The following is a 5,000-nucleotide window of genomic DNA, read 5'->3' as shown; positions in this document are numbered from 1 at the left end:
CTTGGCTCTGTGGCGCTCTCTGCCTACGTGCCGGTGGTGAAAGGCAGCTCGCGCGACTTCGCACGTAGCACATACTGGCTTCCGTTAAACACCAATCATTCGCCTAGCTCGAGGTCGCACGGGTAAAAACGGATTTTATACATTAAAAGTAAACCGCATGTCATGTCCACTTTATGGAGACTTAAAGAGAATCGATAGAAAAATCGTTTCCGTTTATTAAAGCATTCCTCGTTGGCGAGGGCGCGCGCGCAGCTCGGTGGCTCTGCCCGTACCTGTGAATAGCCTGCGGTCCTCCGGTTTCTCCCACGGCGCCGTCCGCTCAAGTCGTACTCCCGTTCCAGCATGAGCGTGTCAACGACGTGTCTGCGAATCTCCGGAGAAGAGGACAGAGGACAGAGGACGCGCATGGACCGGACACGTCTTCCTTTTCTTCCCCCGCAGGCACGGTTTGTCTTGGACGCGAGGACGAAACGCACGTCTCATACGGAGAGCTGTACCGTCAGTGTGCGCTCTCTCTCTCTCTCTCTCTCTCTCTCTCTCGCTCTCTCTCTCTGCCCCCCCCAGTGGGCGGGGCTTGTAAGAGCAGCAGAGAAGAATAAAAAGCACCAGGAAGTTGAGCGACGTGCGCGTGCACTGTGCCAGTTTTTACACTTACAGACCGAGCAGAAGCAATAAAAAGAGCAAATCTCATAATTTTAAACAAGAAGTAAAAGAATACAATAAATAAATAACGTCGTACACGTAAAACCTGAAGATATAAACATGAATAATTCAAAATAAACAATCGCGCGCGCGCGTGTGTGTGTATAAAGGAAGCTTTCTACACAGCAGGACCTTGTGAACTCAGACCGCCGGTGATTATGTAGGTAGCGCGTGACACCTTCCGGTAAAGCCGCATAGAACCGGAGGAGATGTTAATAAGTAAAGGATCAATATTGTTACAGTGTGTGTGTGTGTGTGTGTGTGTGTGTGTGTGTGTGTGTGTGTGTGTGTGTGTGTGAGAGAGAGAGAGAGAGAGAGAGAGAGAGAGAGAGAGAGAGAGAGAGAGAGGGAGTAAGAGAGAGAGACAGAGAGAGAGAGACAGAGAGAGAGAGACAGAGAGAAAAAGAGGGAGAGAGACCTACAGTATTAACACCATACATGTCTAATAAAAAGGACGTAACTATGTTATAAATGACTTACACTGTAACAGTTTTTCTATCACATTTAAAGAAGGTATAAAATTGTATCACCTCTTTAACTCGAGTGTTTTCAGACAAGCCGAATCTCTGCTTGGGTTAAATTTCTTTCGTACTTGATGTTCAGCCAATTACGGTCAGCCCTGAAATCACAGAATCACATGACTTAAACTTGTTTCCTATTTGGAAAATAAAGCTAAAGCCATTAGGTACCTTGTCAAACAGAATTAGAGTCAGCTCCAAAATTACTGGCACCTGTTCTGAAAACAAGCAGCGAAGACAGTTGTATAGAATCTCAGACTTCCCTTCGGTGAAGAAGAGATTTTGTATGATTGCTTACAGTCATTAAATCTTCTTCTTCGTCGATCCACATTTCTTGGTGAAAGATAAAATAAAGACCAAAAAAAAATAAATTTCCTTAAAGGCTGACAATTAGTTTCCGTTCCTTGTAAACTGTAATTCTTTTGGGGTGCCAATAATTTTGCACCGAGGCTCTTTACAGATTTCCTTTATCCAGGTATGTTCAGGTCATATATTTTCTTGAACGATGAACGTTAAGATTTCTCAAGCGTATTTCCACGAACGGGGTAAATGCGAAGGACTTTTCAACTTTTCCCCTCGATCGCAAGACGAAAGGAAAATCGCTCGTGCGTGGATGGACGTGTCTGCACGTGTCCTCGTCCATCAAACCTGAAACCTGGAATGAAACGGAGTGACGTCGGTAACATTCCCATGAGCACACAATAAGCACGGTACACAAAGCAGGAGCGACTCAGAGAACAGAAACATCATTTACCGACTGCGATACGCTTAAAACCTTAACATGTCAATACAACTGTAATTATACGGTGACTCACACACACACACACACACACACACACACACACACACACACACACACACACACACACACACACACACACTCACAACAAAAGGTCACATGATTATTACCAAGCATTAACTTTAACAGCTGCACAGCCCTATTTGGACGTGATTACTTTTACCCAGAGACCTGAATGTAATTATTCCTAAAGTATCTCTGGTGTTTTAGTCCTAAACTCTTTAAAATAAAGGAGGGTTTTTTTCAGTGATAGAATAGAAGAACTACTTTTGGTTCAACAAAGAACCTTTCAGCAGTAAACAGTTCCTTAAAGGACCCCCCCCCCCATTTTAGAGCGCATCAAATTCGTTTTTTGTCCAAATGAAAGCAGTCCTTAGATCTCAGATGGGGTTCTAATCCCACCATTTGTTTATCTGTTTATTACACATGTATTCTAGAGATTCCTCCTGTTTTTCTCTCGTGTCCGTGTAGACGATCGAACGTCTTCCTCGTGTCTCACTCTACGGTGGTGTCAATACGAAGCTCATATGAATGTAGACACTCAGGACTTTAAGAATTTGTAGAGCTTCATCACTATTTCTGATATTATCTAGAATACTAGGAGAGATGATTTAATAAAAAGTTTTTTTTCCGCACAAATGTTTGTATCTTCAAAGTAAATGTTGATATCAAACCCATTTCTGCTCTCTGAGACAGGGGCGGTTCTATAGGCGGGGCCACAGGGGCCCTGGCCCCTGCTGAAATCTGATTGGCCCCTGATTGGCCCCCGTTCCATCATTCGTCGACGAGAAGAGCAACCGGAGAATGTACAACGATCACAGATGCGATTCCACCCCCAAACAATTGGCGGCACACCAAAATGTATTTGCACCGTACTGAATAAATTATTATGTGTGCTTGAATGAACCCTGTACTTGGCCCCTGAATGTAACATGTGGCCCCTTAATGGCCCCTGTTACAAAAAAAAATCCTAGAACCGTCACTGCTCTGAGATGCTCCAAGTTCTTGTTCATAAGATCTGATCTTCAACACTAAAATCAGGTCTACGTTTATCAACAGAAGGAAAAACACACGTCTCAGACTGAAAGCCAACAGGGACGTGACTCATTTTAGGTCAGACTTGTGACTGGTGAAAAAAAACCAGTCATTTATTAACACAGATTGAAAATGTCCCATGAGTCCGTTTCCATTCCGCAGACTGAATGAAACCTCAGTGAACTGGTAAAAAGAGTTAAGACATGTTGGTTTGGGGAAACCAGTGTCATCGCTACTTCAGCTTTGTGATAAAAACATGTTTTCTTCTCGCTGAGCTTCTACTTTTGCAGCCAATGAAGCATAAAATGCTGAGCTAAGCCTTTATGCCAAATAGTTTGTAGTGACATGTTAATCATTATCAGTTGTTGAGATTAATTGTCAACTGAGCAGTTTAATAATAATAATAAAAAAAAAGCCTGATACAGAAATATCCTCTAACTTAGTGGACTCGGGTTCATCCGATAATTTATTTATTTTTGGTTCCTTTCAAGGCTCCTTCTAATTCTGTGCTGTATAAACACACAGCTTCTGTCTGCCTAAAGGACGTCTGGGGATTTGACCCTACGACCTGCCTTATATTGAGTAGCTGACTGCCCATAACCAGACATACACAAGTGCTAGCTGAAGAGAGCTTATTTTTAGACCCTAGAGCTTTGTGGGATTGCAGTAAAGAAAAGAAGGAGAAAGGGGGAGGATGAAGGTTGTGGCCCAGAGTCATCGTTCGGGTCAAAAGGGAGAGGTCAGCCCAAACAAAGAGCCTCCCGTTGTGCCGTTGCCCAAAGAAGACAGGAAGGCGGAAACAATGGCGTGTTCTTGCAGCACTCTACCCCCACACCCCCCATTTAGGGCTCATCTACAAGTGGGGGCAAATCACCCAGCGGGCGAAGCTCGGATCAAAGCCGCTCCTTTTTCTCAGGGCCACCAAAGATGCGGGGGAAACAAAGGTGAAAGGTCGGGCAAAACATTTGGAAAAGCCAAAGTCATCTCTCTCCTTGACCACAGGACGCCCCTTCATAACAAACACAAGGGTTCAGATCCATCTCCCTTCAGGAGATTCACCTCATTTACGTAACAGCATGACTCATCCCTGGCTTCTGCAGCGTCACTTCGAAAAACAAAAGGCAAACTGATACCATGCCTGAAGCCCAACTCTTCAGGGAACAGCTGGCTCGTAAAATTCAACTAGACGGTAAAAAGACGTGTAAAGAGTAAAACACTCCGAGTCAGGCCGGTATAGGAAAGTAATCAATAATCATCGACAGAGAGGCGCGATAAAGCCGGGACACCGATTCCTCTAACAGCATGCCATAAAGCATTTTAATCCTCTTAATACCACAGCAGTCTGTCTGTTCATTTAAATAACCACCTGGCACTTTTTATCCGTTTAGAGTTGCCTTTAAATATTTACTGCTATAAACAGTTCACAAAAAGTCTCAAAAAAGTGTCTCAGAAAACATCACACTTGAAACAAAAATCTGTTTAAAGTAAAAACTAGCGAGAAATGCTGGTAGCGAACTAGAGGAAGAGCAAAACTTTAAGCGAAAGTCAAAAAAATCTACTATTATAAAATAATTCATGAGAAATGACCGATCCAAAGCTTGAAGGAACGAACGAAAAATGAATTAAAAATGAATTAACAGTCCAGTCTTGTTGAAAGGAATGTTAATCTCACGTTAATGAAGTCTAACAAAACTCTAACACAGAGTCACATAAAAAAAAAGTGAACCACGAACGAATCGTGATACATGAATCGAAGCAAACTGCAAGAATCAAATAGCTCAAAGCAAACATTTTTCTCCTTCGATGGCATTTGTGATGGCCAATAAATTAGATTTTCTTACATTTACTGGAAAATGACATATTGTTTTATTTATATTATAATTATTTTTTTGTGCACAATATAATTCTATTTATTTCTAAAAAAATAAAAAAAACTTCTTTCTGTT

General features: G+C 42.4%; 1 protein-coding gene across 3 annotated transcripts in view; it reads right to left on the bottom strand.

The window, feature by feature from the left end:
• Nucleotides 1-1,572, bottom strand: part of LOC113652465 (TCDD-inducible poly(ADP-ribose) polymerase) — a 7,443-nt gene extending 5,871 nt beyond the window's left edge. The window contains exons 1-2 of one of the 3 annotated variants that reach the window (XM_047822721.1): nucleotides 1,434-1,572; nucleotides 1,233-1,321 (exon numbers count right to left, since the gene is read on the bottom strand). The gene's annotated coding sequence lies outside the window, so the exon portion shown is untranslated. Of the gene's footprint in view, nucleotides 1-272; nucleotides 800-1,232; nucleotides 1,322-1,433 lie in introns of those variants that run through there. The other 2 variants (XM_047822720.1, XM_047822722.1) reach the window with 2 other exon arrangements.
• Nucleotides 1,573-5,000: the final 3,428 nt, after the last annotated feature.

Source organism: Tachysurus fulvidraco, chromosome 13, assembly GCF_022655615.1.
Source record: "Tachysurus fulvidraco isolate hzauxx_2018 chromosome 13, HZAU_PFXX_2.0, whole genome shotgun sequence".
NCBI lineage: Eukaryota > Metazoa > Chordata > Actinopteri > Siluriformes > Bagridae > Tachysurus > Tachysurus fulvidraco.
The sequence above is the reverse complement of the archived record's forward strand: the minus strand, read 5'-3'. Positions and strand labels throughout refer to the sequence as shown.